Source organism: Passer montanus, unplaced genomic scaffold (genome assembly GCF_014805655.1).
Source record: "Passer montanus isolate IOZ18808 unplaced genomic scaffold, ASM1480565v1 scaffold150, whole genome shotgun sequence".
NCBI lineage: Eukaryota > Metazoa > Chordata > Aves > Passeriformes > Passeridae > Passer > Passer montanus.
The window spans coordinates 300182-317462 of NW_024362052.1; the positions used below are offsets into that span (position 1 = coordinate 300182).

The 17281-nt window shown below is 45.2% G+C and overlaps 1 long non-coding RNA gene across 2 annotated transcripts in view; it reads right to left on the minus strand.

Annotated features, from left to right (window-relative positions):
• LOC120498787 overlaps window positions 1-17281 on the minus strand; it is a 180091-nt gene that overhangs the window by 129033 nt on the left and 33777 nt on the right. The gene's annotated exons all lie outside the window — the stretch shown is intronic.

Sequence of the window (17281 nt, forward strand, 5' to 3'; positions counted from 1 at the left end):
ATTAATAATTTCTCTGCACTGCCACTAAGCCGAACTACTTAGATGCTCAGTGAGACTCCAAGCCATCATGTGATGACCAGTGCATTGCCTACACACACCCAAGGCAGGATCAAGGGCAGGACCTTGAGTGTCCTTCACCTAGGACACTTTTCTGGGCTGCTCTTCCCTTGTTTAAGCAGTCAGAGCAGGCAGCTGGAGCAAGCCAGGTCACCAGGGGCAAGGTGGGAAGGACAGGAGCACTCACTGAAGCACAGACTGGGGATGAGAGCACAGCCAGAGCTGCAGCTCCTTGACTCAGTTCAAGGACAAGGTGTCTTGTGCACATCCCACAAGGGACTGCTGCAGGAGCCCAGCTCCCTCTCATCTGCAGGCACAGGTAACGCTGCAGCTGTTCCAGCCTCTCAAAAAGTCACAGTGGAATCAACCAAACAAATCAGCTCCTGTAAAGACCAGGTTGCTTCGAATCCTCCAGCTCTCTGTTTGAGCATGGCTGCGATGCTCGTGTTATCACTTTGATATTAATGCTCATAATCCCCTGGGAGTAAGCAATTGTTTGTCTGAGTAAGCCCATGCATCAGGCTAAACATGAAATTAAACTATCATCCATCTAAAAGCAACATTATGCAGCCACTATATGTGTTAGATATTGAAAAATTTTTGCTGCTGCTTTTTGTTTTGTTGTTTTTGTTTTTTTTTAATTTTAATCATGTAGCCCAATAAGAACCCCATGAGTAATCTCTCTGCTGACGCCTGGAGTAAATACACTCTCAACTCGGTTAGTCACCCACTTGAACCTCCTGCTGAAATTAGAGCCATACCATTTGTCCCAATTGTTTTAATCAAAACAAAATGAATAAACATAACCTGAGGAATATTTAAATATCCACTTCAGTTTGCAGCAAAAACTTTACCAGGTGGTTTAGAGGAGACCTGTAGGAATTGCCTGCAGTGCTTGGCCTCTGTGTTTAGCATGCATTACAGTCCTTATTGTCCCAGCAGCTCCACAGCCTATTTCTTATTAGTCAAACACACTTATCCAGGACACAAGCAACAGAGAAACCTCTGACAAATTCCCAACCAATGGCTGCCAGGGTCTCTGAAAGTAACTCTACTTTAAGTATGAACTTCACATCAGGAGGAAGCCAAGTCTGAGTGCAGCTCATTATGTGATCTATTATCCCTCTGGAGCTGACTGTTATCCTTCCTCATGATCAGATGCTGCCTTCAGGTGAAATTCAGCCTCTGCACCATCACCACAAGCCCCAGAAATAGTGTTCCCTTGGCAGTAGCTAGGAACTCCCTCAGAGCTGTGCATGCACATTGCAGGGCCCAAGGGATACAGGCTCCAAGCACATGGGCAGACTTTACTTAAGGTGGCCATTAAAACATCCTTGGCCATTAGGAGACTGCATGAGGGAGGATGCAGACTTCTGTTACCAGCAATGCTGTATAGGCATGCTATACAATCTGTACAGTGTGTGTGCAGACATCCACATGCCCACCCCCTGGGCAACATTTATAGTTTATTTTTGTCATCATAATTACTTCTTTCATCTGAAAACCTCATGCAACCAATTATGTCATCTGAACCCAGAACAGAAGCACAGCCCCTGATCTATCAGCCCACTGAGACTGGTCCATCTCACAATAAGCCAAACTCAAATCCTCACAGCCAAGGTTCACACAGACTAATGCAGCATTTTTTTTGGCCAAATACCTAATTCAATTTTTTTAATATCAGTTCAAGGTGTATCAATTACAAATAGTATCTTGAATCCTTGTCTCTGCCAGACTCTCAGGAATTATTTGAGATAAAATACTATTTTTCTCCTCACCTGCTTACTGGAAGCTCTTTAGGGCAGAAATTATTTTCACAGTGCACTTAAACACTGTAAGGACTTGATCTGAACTGGGTTTTCAAGTCGTACAATTACCATACCTGATGTTAAAAAAATCCAACTGAGAAGTTCAATGCAGGAAATGTGAAAACTCCAGAACGTGTTGAGCTCAAGGATAAGATCAATCTCTCATGTTCCCCATGTCTCACCAGCTGACTGTGATGCCAGCTGAGCACACAGCCCCAGCTCTGAGCTCAGTAAGCTTAGACTGGAAACTCAGCAGCACCTCGATGCTACCCTTGCCTGGAGAAATTCCAGCAAACCAAACATGAGCCCACCCTGAGGCCAGTCAGGGCTCTCCCCACAGTGAGACGGAGAGGTACACCTGAGGCACACTTCTCTCACACAGGAGAGTCTTCCAAAGAGGAAATGATTGCAGAGAGAGTGGAGCAAAACTCAAAGCCACAGGAAGCAATCATGTTTGTTTCACCTCCCTGCGGGCATGCCTAGAGCTCAGGCCAGAGCATGTGGCAGGAACACCTGAAAAGCCCCTCAGGTATCAGCAGCCACTGGCAGGGAAAGTTAGGACACATGAAACTACTGAGTGCCCAACATAATTCAAACAGCCAAAATACTGCTTATAATTACTATTCCATTTATCTTCACCATCATAAATCAAGTATGATTATCCTTCCTACCAGCACACTGCCCAGTTGTAGGCAGGACAACACAATCTCAACCCAACACAAACCCAAAACAACGAAAGGATGCTCTGACAGGTCCTCCATGCACAAAGTTTCAGTGCACATACCCCAGACAAAGCCTGAGCTAGCTCCGTTCCAATACACCCCAGCAGTGCTACATTTCAAATGGAATCTCAGTGCTCCATGTTCCTAACCATCTCCACAGGGTCAGAACCAACATTTCTAAGGATCACCAGTTGCCCAATTGGGCCAAGGCTGGCAGTCCAGCACCACGAATACTGTCACAGCAGGATTCCAGCTGGAAAAAGCACAGGAAACAAAACTTGCCCCAAACAAAAGATTCTATTTTCAGAGGAAGCTGGAGGCAGGGAAGGTGAATGATACATAAAACACTGTCTATTTTTCAGAGAGGACCAGAGGAAAACCCCAACCCTGAGTATTCAGTAGAAGAAAAAGGCTTTTCGTGATACTGTTTCACTCAGAAACAGTTTTGCACAGAAATGCCTGTAACAGAGATTGCCTATTAGACTCACTTCTAGATTATTCTTTACCTCAGTGTAATTCTACTATCCAGCAAGCCCGTGAGGCAGGAAACTCCTCTGGAGCTAGGGACCTATTTTTGAGCTTTCTGAGAGTTTCAGTGACTGTTGCATATGTTGATCAAGAGTGAAATGCAGCAGCTGGGGCAGCCAGATCTGACTCACATCCCAGTCTCATTCACATCCCAGCTTCCAGTAGTAAAGTTCAAGCACCTACTCTGGGTACTTGCACTGGGCTGCTCCCCCTAGAACACATCTCTCTGCCCAAAGAGAGCTTCTTCACATTCTACTCCATGGTGCAGGAATGATCCAACAATGGAAGTCATACCACAAATAAAGAGAACCTATTTAAAACATGAACATTACGAACATACTGGACATTCAGATTCAGCCACCTCTATTTCTTAAGTGCTGTGACGTTTACTTATTGGACAGTGCCAGTTCTTCCTTAAAACTTTTTCACTATTTGGTATTTGAGTAGTAGTCTCTTTTCTCAGATTGCATTGTTTACTTTAGCAGCTTCTTTGCCTTTTGGAAAGCCAGAAGAAGCCACAGGTTGAAATAAACTTACAATTCCACCTGTAGCTTGTTTCAAGCTTCCAGCACTTACCCCTTACCCCCCTCAAGCTTCCTGCACTTACCCCCTGCACTCCCTCCTTTCTGTCACCCTTTTGCCGATAGCTCTGAGCACACAGGTGGGCCCCAGGACTTTCATTCAGCTATAAACATCACTCAGCAAGACAACTGTAAAGATTTCTTAATAGGAACAATTCACTTGTTCTTTCCTTCTCTGTCAAATGGGAAGATGTAGATTACATTTCTTCTCTAAGCCTAGCGACAATATGGCTTCAGTGTCAACAGCAGAGACACTTCTGCTCCTCACCAGCACCAGAGCACAAGGCAGGTAAGCCAGATGTCACATCACCACAAGCTTTTTCATTTCCATTTCAAATTAATTTGGTTTGTTTCTTTTTTATTGAATTGTTTCCAATTCAGTTTTCCTACTGCCTGGACAACTTTTAGCCACCCCCCAGCACTTTTTCCTTGTGTCCAAGTTCAGGTTTGAGGGAAGACTCCCCAGCAACAGCTTATCTCAGTGCTCTGACACAAATACATTAACTAGCTTTCAGCTCCGTACAGACAGCAAACAACAGGCCATGCATTTGTGGCTCTACTCAGGCAAAAAGGGCTTTGCAGTTCAGGGGTATTTTCACCTTTCAACTTAATTACTTGAAAGAGTCCCATAATAGCTGAAAGTCATTGCAGGGGTACTTCAGTCTGGTGGCTGCTCTCATCACTTCCTCCCTTCTCACAAGATACTCATGGTGTTGGCCAAAACAGAGGTCAGGGGACAAACCTCGGCTGGCTCTGCATTGGGCCCAGACTGGCTGCAGCCACCAACAGGGCTGATGACAAATGAGAAGCCAGGCTTCCAGCTGAATTTCAGTTTAGTTATTTTTGTTTTAATGTATGTGTGAATCAATTAATCCTGTCATAGAAGGGCATCGTAAACTGTGTGCCAGAGTTAATGAGTCAGACATTATCACATCATTACACCAGCTGGCATAATGTAGCATGTGTTGTTTGTCATAATATACACTGCCACGCTTAACAACCATTAATTGTTTACACGAGCAGTCATATTTTTCTTAAAGAACCTTCAGTGACTGGGTAATATTTTGAAAGCTTCTTAAGCGAGTAACTCTTACCACAGAAAGATAATAAAAATCACCCCCTCTCTTCTGGAGCTAAACATGTTGGCTTTACACGTAATAACAGTTACAGCTCCCTCATTACAAAACTGAAAAAAAACTGCAATCCAGTTCCAGCTGTCCCAGAACTCAAAGTGCACTGGGCAATGCTGCCATAAATATTAACAGAGGTGATGCCCAAGTCCCCTCTGTTCCTCTTTTGCTCGGGCAGAGCATCGAGCATCAAATCTGAGCCTGTTTTCCTCCTCTTGGGCAGGTACCAGAAGGAAGAGCATGGCAGCCAAAGCCTCGCCAGCATAACACTGATACTGTACTGGAGCCCGAGCTGCACTATGCGATGAGCAGCTATGAACTTGCACTGCCTGAGAGAGATGCTGTCACTCCTTGCATCCATCACCTGTGTTTGTCAGGTGAAAACACAACAATCAGTCTTACTTTATCATAATAGTTTGGCTGGAAGTATTTTCTTGGCTGACTAAAGACAACATTTGGACACTCTCAGCAACAAATCCAGGTTTACCAGCTTTCTGTGAATTGGATTCAGTCTGCTTCTGGCCAGATTTGTTGGCCATATGGCTTCCCAAAGCCAAAGGCTAATAACATGTTTTAGGCTGAAATGACTACAGCAGCCAGGAACAGTGAATTTGACCCACAGGTTCCCTGTATGTCCACTCACACACACAAATTTTTGTTACAGGGCAGCTCTGCTTTTAAACAAACACCCATGTGACATCAGGAAGGCAGTGAGAAAACAACAGCACTAAGTTGCTGCTTTGGAAAGTAACACCAGCTATAGGGAAGCTGAAACACTAAAGGCAAAGCCCTTTTATTAAAAAAAACTAAAAACACCCAAAACACAAAAAAACAAAGAAAGATACAAACAACTCCTAGAAATATCGACTATTAATACCTCAAACAACCTTAATGTACTGTTAGTTTGATTTAAGACAGTCATGATTCCAAGAAGTGCTAAAAACAACAGATGCTGCTCTTTTGATGAGAAGCATACAATCCTGCTCACTCACCTTATGGAATTCACTGTCACCATCCTGTGCTCTGCCACAGGAAGGGAAGATGAGGGCCACAGATGTGGATAAGAATACATGGTGCTGCAGCAATCTCTCTCTGATTGTTAAACCCTGTGTGCCATTTGGCTCATGCCCATGCCTGTGCATACTTCCCCATCTCAATTCCCACCTATGTGAGCCTGGATTCCACAGAGCACTGGGGCCCATGCTCATCTTCCAGCACCTCAGCACTGCACTCGAGTCACACCCAGAGTCACACTCAGTCACGGCCTGCCCAGAGCACCCAGAGTTACCTCCTTTCAAGTCACACCTTTCAAGGCTGCAGCCAAACCGCAGAGCTCGTGATTTATTCCTCTCTACCACCCTTCTGGGTCTTCTGTCTCAGCACTAAGTGTAATTACCTTTACAGTGAGTGCTATAGTGCTATTTTCTTTTTGACAAGCAATCAATACCCTCCTGCACAGACATAAACACTGACTGACCTTTGTGTACATAAAACCAGTTGTTTCTGGGTTAGCATCATTCTTGTATCAACCCTCACTTCCTAGGCCATACTCTGACAATTTGGTTTCACGTAGAGAGATCCTGCTGCAACTTGCCTGCAGCATTAGCCCAGCCTCACAAGGCTTTTCACGATGGACCCCCTTAGCCAGCAGTCACAAAGTTGTTTAGAAATAAGCAAGGAGAGGCCCAAAGGATATTGACCCATACAGCTTTAAGTCATGAGGAGGAAAAGGCTCCAAGCATAAATCACACCTGATATGCCGTATGTCTGAGGGTGTATCAAACCCAGATGAAAAGAAAAAGGATTCTTATTTTCCTAATGAAATTGAAGCCTAGGGAAAGTCATATCAGATCAGTATCCCTCTCCTAGTCCATCTCAAAGGAATGATTTTACCTCTTAGTTGGACTTAGGGTAATTGTACAAAGGCTTCCAATCTCTGAAATCTGTAATGAAATTTGTAATCCTGACCTGCGGGATATGAGCTATACAATTACTTGGAGAGTATATTTAGAGCAAATAATCCATTCCCCTAAAGCTCCAACCATTCATGGCTGGGGATGCACGGCCCTGACCAAGGGTCTGCATTATAATTACTGGTCCAACAAGGTGAAGGCCACATCTGACTCCTGCTAAGCCCTTTAGGAGAGCTCATCCTCCCTTCTGACAGTGTTTGAGACATATTAAGTCTTTGTTGAATCAATATCTATTGTGCAGGAGCAGAAAATAGTGAGATTAAAAAACCCCACTCAAAGCAAGTCCAGTCATTACAAACCAATGCAGAATAACCCATAACCACACTGAGCAGGCAGCAAAACCCATCAATATGGTTAATTTCTGTAAGCTAAAAACAGCAGAGAAAAGGTTCATCGCATATGGTGATGAAAACTGTTGGAACGGCAGCTGTAAACAGCCCTCGAATTACGAAGCTCACTCAGAAGGTCAATAGAGGAGAGGCACTTGGATCCCAGAGTGGCCCCCCCGACCTCCAAGGTCAGCAGAGTGAGCCTTGATGTGTCTGCTTCACTTAAATCTGCGCTGAGGTTGCACTAAAATGGAAAAAGGCTTCATCCTGACCATAAAGTTACCCAGATTCAGAAGCTATTCACTCAGCTATGGGATACAAAAGCCAGTTTGACTCAAAGCATTTTTGACAGGATAGGTAGTTTGAGACTCAAATGTCTATTGACAAAAGGACCTGATTGATTAATCAGGTGATTAATCATACACACTGTTAAACCAAGCAAACATAAATGGCTGTGATGTAGCACAGGTTTGGAATCCACGCAGTGATTCAAGCAAGTCCAGTCCATTATTGTTTCCTAAGACTGCTTCCTAATCCCATTCCTCAGACTGCCATGCAGTGTCCAAAGCACTTGGAGCCCCAAGTCCCTCAAGTCGCAGTCATGCTTCGTGATGCGGTTTTAAGCCCTCCTTCACGGATGGTTAAACTAACCAGGTCATTTTTTGGATCAGGTCTGGCATTCTCTGCCTGTTGCAAGACCAATCTTTCCCATCAAGATGCAAACACCTCGTTTTGCAAAGCCTTGCAGGGAGGGAAACTTCTCCCAGTAAATCTGCAGTATCAGCTCAGCATGGGGAGCGAGGACTGAGGCTGCCCAAGTGCCCCAGACCACCGCGAAGTTCCTGCGCTGGGAAGCTGCTAACAGACTGTCAGAAAGGGTTAAAGCAGCTGTCCGCACGACTCTCCATGCTCTCCGGAGGGTGGCAAAGTGCATTGTCTGGCGTAATCACGATACAGATCTGCATGTGTATGTCTTCAATAATTCATGTTGCAGCTTGTCTCGCTGTGGGGACAGATGTCAGTGAAATCAGTGACAGCCGATCATGCTGATCCCTCACATAATCATGGGAGAGCTGATCCCGTGGCAACACTGAGCCTTGGAACCCGCCTGTGGTGCTGATGGGGGGGATGACAAGAGCAGGCAGACACAGCCACGTACAACACCTGCGTCTAAAAACACACCAGTGCTCCTGCAGCAGCCCTGCACATCTCACACCCATCACACACTGTGGAAAGGCCAGAATAGCTGCCGGGGGCTGCGGGTGCCACGTCACACACACCCTACACAAAAGACAAGTCCAAGTCACTCTGACAACTTGCGCAAGCCATGCACAAGTTCACACGTGCTTCAAAACAAGCCAGTTATTTCCTCTGTTTTTTTCCTGCTTCTTGAATGCTCTGATTCCTAATTGATTCACCACCTCCATTCAGGTCTGTCCCATTTCGTGTTGTACTGGCCTGCTCCAGTGTCTCAGCCACTGACAGGAGAGAGCAAATCACAGTTGTACCCACCACAGAGCTCAGATATAATCCCTCTGGGAGAGAAAGTGAATCAGTGCTAATTAGAATGATTGGATCTCTTCATCTTGTTTGAAAAATCTATTGTTGTTAGACAAAAAAAAAGCACATCTTCTCAGCATTAAATCCTTCCTGTTTTACTCCAGTGCCTCATCCAAATTGTTCCATGTCCTCTGGTTGGATATTTAAGAGGGCCACCCAATTCATTTTTTATGGTGGGGGGGGATTTTGGTTTGTTTTGTTTGTGCTTTTTGGGTTTTTGTTTTGTTGGTTTTTGTTGTTTGTTTTCCCAAATAGAGAGATACACAGCTCACTTAGGTCAGCTTTCCAGGTCTGTTTCTCTTGGCTGGATGGATTTCTGTGCCTGTGTTTAAAGCAGCAGTTAAGCAAATCAGCTAACTTAAGCAGGCATATTAGACCTTCCATCATTAGCAGAACTTGAGATGAGCTGACTTACACCACAAAAATGAGAGTTTAAGGAAGAGATAACTATTTCACCTTTATGGCAGCAACTTAAAAGCCCAAGCAAAATCTGTATCAGCCAAATGTGAGAACAGGACATCTCCATACATGCACGTACATATCAGATTTCAGTCAAGTGACACAGACACAATGCCAGGACTACAAACTGGACTCTAGGACCAGGTAATCCCAGTTCACAGAGCAGTGTATTATACACGTCTGTCTCTCAATCATATTCTTCCCCAGCAATGTTAGTGCCAGCAGAAACCTCATCTAAGATCAGTGCATTTAAAAAAGGACATTAATTCCTCATTATACTCCAATCAGATTGTTTTCAAGGCAACATCCTAGCTGAGTCAAAGTACCTCATTAGAGCTGCCATGCATACTGTTGTTTAACATCATGTGCCATTTTTCTTGGGAAGGTGCATTTACATAAACATTTCTAATCACAGCCCTGTAAAGAGACACAGTATAATAATTTATGACTTTTAGGTAACATGTCATATGAATCTAAACATATGGCATTGCACTGTATGATGGCAATCTTGGCTCTTCCAAGGGAACCTGGAAAACATCCAGTGAGATGTGAATGAGCCAAAGGCAATAGAGAACCATATCCACGCTAATCCAGGTTTACACCTTTCGTTCAGCACTCCAAGCTTCCACCAGATGGTTTTGCACAGAAGCATTAATGCCAGGAATCACTGTACACCCAGTTTTCAGAAGGCTCCAATGTGAAAATAATCCTGATAAATGGCACCACCAAGTCAAAGGTGCAATGAATGGTCTGAAGGCTTCAGAAGAAGATGCCAAAGGTACCAAAAGGTGACTTTAGATCTTTGCCATTCCAGATCACTGCTCGTTCATTTTGCAAGGCGAGTTAAGTTCCTCATCTAATATACAGCCATTACACCCACACAAGCATAACCAAATACTAATTCTGGAACCATGTTTGCAAGCTGGAGTGTTGTGGGCTCCACAAAAGCTTGATGAAATTTGCATTGATAACTGAACTTCCTCAGACGACCACAAGGGATTTCCCTCCAAGTTTCAAGAATACCATAGTCAGCAAAATGCTAGTGCCAATGCATCAGAGTAATGTACTGAGATTTCAGAGAACTATGAACAGCTGACATCAAAATAAAATCACCCCACCATGAACCTGGTTCCCAGATCATCTTGTTGCACTACGGTACGGGAGTGTGAACACTGAGACAGTCACCGGAAGTGGAGATAACAGACAGGAATGCATTATCACTTCTACTGCACGTTTCTGCCTTCACATATATTAAATACTGCCTGGAAGCTTAAATAAGCACCCACAGTGAAATCTGAAGTCACCTCCAAAACCTACATCTGCATCAACAGACAGCATCAGGTACAATCTCCATCTCCACAAACTGTTAAGAACTGCACAGGTAAAAATGTCAAAGCTATTGCTGGTGAGAAAGTGATTCCAGTCTCAGGACTGGCCACCCCTGCCCCCAGTCACGATGACGTTTTCTTGTGGAGGGGTACTGATGATATTAGGTGCTCTGATACTCTGGCGTGGGTGAGGGGATTCTGCAGGAACCCCTTCCATACCAGGAATGCATTCTGTAACCATCCCTGCCTCGGCATTCTTGTTTGCTCTATATTGTCATGTGCTTCGAGACACACATGGTTCTCTTTGTGTGAGGTATCTCAAAAAAGCATTTCCCTACTCCTCAGTGCTGCCAGCCATAGGGGACATGCCCCTCATGTGACACATACCGACTGCACATATGTCAGCTTTTTACTTCCTAAAAAAACCAAAAGCCCACTTTTTTTTCTCTCCACAGCAGCATATGCGTGATGAGACAGCTGTCAGGGAGATACCATTTGCAGCTTCCTGCCCTGCAAGTAGGTTGAACAAAACAGCATATTGCCACATTGTTCCAGGAGTGTGAGGAGAAGAAAGGAAAGGTTTAACTTTCTGTTAGCTCCCAGTTCCTTTGTGGCAGACATGGCTCCATCAGACACAATGGCTTTGTTACAGCACGTTTCAGGCAGGGCTCAAGTGTTGAATATTCAGCAGGGCTCCAGGCTAGCGATTCTGTTGCAGCTAGGTTTCTTGTCTTCCAGGAAGCCCTTGACAAAGGTCACAAACAATTTGCTCGTTCCTCTTATTAAAATAAAGATGGAAAGCATTGATGATAGCTCTGCCCAGCAGCTAACTTCATCATCTGTAGCAGTTCCAACATATGCTTGTGAGATAATGAAAAATATAGCATTAAATACAGTGGCAGATTGAATCTTGTTTCAGGGTAAATATAGTAAGTCATTTTTTTTTCCTCCTCATTTCCTCAGAACCTGTTTAGCATTAGACTGTTAATATCATCACTGATACATGACAAAACCATTGCATAATATACTGCATTTGAAGCCAGCCCCCCCATAAAAGTAAGCAATGACAAAGTGTGAACATTACTAAGGCACTGAACGTAATAAAGTGCTCCAAGCCAGCCCTCTTCCAGATATTTCCATTCACACACCTTCAAAGAACGGGGCTATGGGCCAGGCTGTGCACCTCAGCCTCCCACCTGCTAAGTCAGGTTCAAGATGGAATCCCTTGAGGCTTCTGTCCAGGTCCTGCAGCTCCACCCATGTCCTTGGCCCTGAGGGCGGGCACTGCTGCCCCACTCACTGCCAAATCTTTCCTCAACTTGTGTTCTTGTCAACACGGAAGGCAGCCAATTTATTTTCTCCAAGGAACCTTAATTAAAAGCCTTAACAGACTTTGTAGACAAATGCATCTTGCAGAGAACTGCTTAGACACGTTCTCTAGATGCCTCACTGCTGCCCTGACAATATTCCTCTCCAGACATCTCTCCTGACCTGGGCCCACCTGAACAGCCCCAAGGCCTTTTGCAGGGCCTTGAGCACATGCTCACAGTTCTTGAGCACGTGCTCACACCTCTCATTACAGTCAACAAGTCCAACAAACATCTCCACAGAGTGCACAGTAGGCCCCTTCTGATCTTCATGAGTAGTGGCAGTTCTGTCACATGTGCCAGGTGAGGCAGCGAGTGGTGACCAGCACATCACCTCTGTTCCCACTGCTGGATGTACACTGCCATTCTGACCGTGCTGCTGAGGGTGCAGCTCAGACAGCACACACACCCAAGAGAAATGCCAGCCATCAAACAGGTCCGAAAGACCAATACCTCAAGCAGGCACCCCTTTTCCCGGTCTGCAGGTCCACAGTGCTGTTTGTGAGCCAGCTTTCCAAATGGGACACTCCACCTACGCTTATATGTAGCTACATTTTACATAAAGAGTTCATGCACTACAGACATTTAGCTTGATGTCTGCATCTCAAATCCTGATACTTGACTGTCTTGCCCATTTCCTCCCAATTAAACCAATGTCAGCTCTGGGGCATGAAGAAGCCAAACCCATGTCCCTTACTGGCTGATCTGCAAGAACAATCCCCATGACGACATTTAATGAAATGCTAGGGATTTAAATGAGCTGTCAGTTAATTACTATTTACTATAGACTGTTCTAAATACCCCAAGCCCTATGGCTAGATTTTTCTAGTGATTTTAGAGCAAGAAAAATAAATTTCTTGGAAATTGCTTGAAGTTATTTTAGTCAAGAAGCCAAAGACTTACAGACATGTACAGATCCCTGCAATTTGCATTCCCTTTGCTGTTACCAGCATCACGCAATTGTCCTCCTGTCTATTCACATATAATGAGAAATTAGGAAATCCATTTGCCCATACTGCAGTTGGAAAAACTGGGACTCAGCAGATAAAGGTGTCTTCTCACCCACACTGGAAGAGCTGCTAGAAGCACTCAGACAGAACCAGACATCAGCTGGGACAGGGACACACAGGCATCAGAGCCACTGGTTCTGGGCTCTGAAAACAATCACCCAGATTTGCTTGGAGAGAGAGAAACCCCAGGCAAGAAGGAAAGACAGGAAAAGAGACAAGTCTAGTTTGCCATGCCACATGCAGACTCAGCTGGTGTTCCCATCTGAGGAACCATCTTAATGATGCACACAGCTTCTCTGGGTGAGCAGTGTCAGAGCGCCCATGCATCCCAGGACAGCTGCACAGGGCAGGTGGGTCAGTGCAATGTGCCACCCCTTGCCCAAGCCTGGCTGTCTCTGAACATCAGAGCCCATCTCCTGCGTTCCAGGGTTTGTCTAACAGTGAGTGGTTTAGGTGCATTTCCCTGTGTGCCCATTCCATCTCTCAGCTCCAACAGCTCATCGCCCTGACATATTCCCGACAGATGCCAGCACACAGAGCTAACCAAGCTGCTCTTTCCAGCCTTGTCTCTTGGGATGGGCATTGCTGCCCTCTTTCCTCATCTGTCCCTGCTGCCATAATTTTTTCTGTGCCTTGCACGTGAAATAACAAAACTGGCCTTTATGCGAAATAACAAAACTATACATTGATAAAAAAAGGAAAAGCACACCTCCTCCAAAACAAAAACAAACACAAATAAACAAAAAAAATGCAATGCCCCACACCAAAAACCATTGCCACCAGCAAAACAAGAAAACCTCAGGGAACTTGATAGAAAGCAGTAGGGCTGAATTTCAGCACTTTCCTAAACCTTTTGAACAGTATTTACACTAAAAGAAGCAACAGCTTTTAAGTTATTTGATATAAAACACCTCTGTAAAAAGAGCCAGAGTGCTGCAGACCAGCCACACAAGACCAGCAACAGTTCCAAGTGTAGGTACCCTCACACTGTTTTCTCAGCCCATTCCAGGTACATGCTCGCATCAACGGCAGAAAATACTGGAACCCAACCAGTATCTGGGCACCTGTGGATAAGCATTACCGTACGAAGCCCAGCTCAGAACATCTTCACATAGATCTGCAGCCTCTCTGAGAGCCTCAGGGAAGAACGCTGACACAAGGGGGAATGAAGAACTGGCCAAGCCAGAGTGACAGGGCAATCACACGATCATCATTAAGGTGATAATCTATGGCCAGGTGCTGCTCAGACACCCCTCCTATCAACGGCTGGCCACCGACCTCACACAACTCCACATCTTTTTTCAAACATTTTTTCAGATGTTTCCATCCCTTTAACACACTCCTGCTCGTAGCTAAGTATGTAATTTGCTATCTCCACCTGCTATGTAAATTGATTAATCACAGGCAAACAGAAGGCTGGTTCCCATGCCGAGGAGGAAGGAAATCTGTATCAACTGCTCTTTGTGACACTTGGGTTTCACAAAACTTCCACCAAAGCTAAACCTTCAGCCTGTGCTCCAGCTCCAAACTTAACTGTCCTTGGGCCAAAAGGGAGCAATCTTTCAGAAAGCTTATAAACTCCCTGAAAATCACAGCATAAGGAACAGAAAGATGATTTTCTTTATTTCAGCCAAACACAATAAACATTTCATCAGGCACACAGGGCTACACAGATGGTTCCCGAAGGGAATGGACCATCTTTCAAGGGCCAGTTGCAAAGTGACACCATCACTTTGTCACTCCAGCCTCCCACTTAAGGTAGAGTTGGAAGTTCTTCATAAAGCAGCACTCTGCAGATGGCAACGTTTACACATGATGTATATCACCTTTAGGGAACCTCAAAGGTTTTACAGCATTAAGGATGTCCCTGGCACTGTCATCCATCACAGGATCAAAGTGAGAAAGTTATGAAGGAACCTTCCCTGGTGGCAAGGCAGTCAAACTCTGCACTTTGCCAACACGTATGGAAAACTCTCCCAGCACTCAGCAGGTCCAGGGATCATCAGGGCAATCCCTGAAAGCTGCAGTCCAACAGAAGGACTTCATCATTACAGACCCTTCACCTACTCCTCACAGAACCCTCTCTGACAAGAGGAAGGCACATCCCTTAGCTGATGCCAGTGTGTTGATTGTCTCAGAAACTGCAATATGCTGAGAAGCTAAGTGCTGTTTCCTGACTCCAGGAACTGCGTGCAACTGCCAGACATCCACAGGAAACCCTGTCAGTGGGGGCCCTGGCCAAGAGCACTGGGGTGACATAAGGAAGCTGCAGCTGGTCACTGCCCAGTGGGGCCCTAAACAAACCCGTACCCCTGCAGAATTCCATAGAAGCTGTGGATCAGTCCAAGTGCCTGGTCCACCACTGTGACCTACAGAGACACAAACCTGTGGCAGTAGGGCCCTCCTCTGGCACCAAACCTCCAAGGTGCTGCCAGTTTTGTTACATACAGGAGCCAATGACTGGCCCTCACACCCTTAGAAAAGGATGAAGGCACTTTTCTTCCTCCCCAGGCACTACATACCCAAACTTACTGTTATCCAAAATTCCTTTGAAGCCTTTCTGCTGAAAACTTCCACTTCACTACACACACAGAGCCCCCCCCATCCAACCTACTGTGGACTGCAGAAATACCTCTACAGCTGTGGCTGGACGGCCCCAGCCCAGTGGAAATGTTTCCAGCAGTTAAACATCACTCATGGATAACACACAGCTTGCTCAAGGCATGACTCATAGCAGCTAAGGGCAATGTGAGGGTCAGCAGGACAGCAAGGCTGGGGATAGCTGCTGTAGAGCAGCACAATGCCAGGGTGCATGGAACTCTTCTGAAGGAGAACGCTGGCGCTGCCTGTCACACTGCACAGCAGCAACAGGCAAGGCCAAAGACACACCTGACCGACACCTACATGCAAGTATTACACAATCAGACACACGGTACCTGCAGCAGACAGTGAGCCTCCTGTTCACTGACACCCCTAAGTCAAGCACAACCTGTCTCCTAGGTCTTTCTAGTTCAGAAGTAAAGATTTACAGTTAACAAGTAAAACACAATCTGCCATGAGTAGCAGCATGGCCCATGTAAGAAGAGACAGGTTGTAAACCTGGCTAAACTCACTCTCCTCCCTTACTACCACAAAAGTTGCTTATCCCAAGGCATCAGCATTCACCTCCTCAGTCTGCCCTAAGGTAGTAACTCCTTTATGTTCTGATACAGCACCTTGTTCTCCCTTCCCTCCTCCCACCCAGCCCATGCACCAAAAAAACAAAACAAAACAAAAAAAAAGAAAAAAAAGAAAAAAAAAAAAACCACACGCAACCCCATCCCTTCAACCCACAATAATCTTTCCATCCCTCCTACAAGCATGTGTTTATCTCTTTATATTTAAATGTTACAGCTTCCCAACATCTGTCTCTGTGTGGTGTAATCTTACTGATGAAATATTTCATGTTTTCCTTGAGCCCTCATCAATATGTCTCTGTGTTATCAGCTTAGCAGATGGAGACACAGAAGGAATAACCTCAGCTTACCTGGGTGATTTCTTCTTAAGTACATACTTATTTTACTCCAGGACAAGACTCACAGTTACTTCAGCAATGCAACATGATCCACCTCTGCAGCAAACCTAAATTCTCCTCTCTAATGCCATGTATGCCCTATTGCACTTCCACCTTCCCCTTGGAATCTCCAAATTCCTCTCACTGGAACCTAGTATTTCCAACCTCATTTCATACACACTGAGTAACTCATGGGGGGAACTGGGACCACCAGAAAAGCCACCTGCCTAGCCAGGAGCTGCACCTCCTTTTCCCATACTAGACCCCACTGATACTATTGATCTTGCAGCTCTTATCCAGGTGACTGTTCCTTACATTCCTAAAGAAATGCCACCGAAACACCTCTGGGATGTCCAACCTACTGCAAACCTGTACAATGTGTATACCCCAAAAAAATCACTTTTCCCACTTCATGTTTTAAAGGTTCCTCACTTCTCCATGTAGGTAAACACTCCAGTGATTATAATAAGCAAAGAGTTTTCCTTACTACTATCTCACCACTATGGAACACAGCCTCCAAAAGCCTTCCTTCCCTTTTTGCAGAGGTAGGCTTTGTGTTAGCCCGCTGACGTAACCGAAGACACTTGACCATGACATTACCCATCACCAGATCTGCTGTGTGTGACTAAAAGGAGGCAGGTGTAGATCTCACTTTTACCACTTGGCTATCCTACACCACAGAAACACTGCTCTGTACCCAAAACAGTCCCAGTCTGAGCAACACTGGGACCCTCATTTCCTGAGCACTAACACAGGCACCAGCCCAGGGCACAGCCTGCAGCCAAAAAGTGTCTGCAAAAAGAAAAGCCATTCTTTGTAGCAGCTCACCAGAGGCTTTGGCCAAGTCACCAAATGCCTGTCACCTTGTTCTAACTC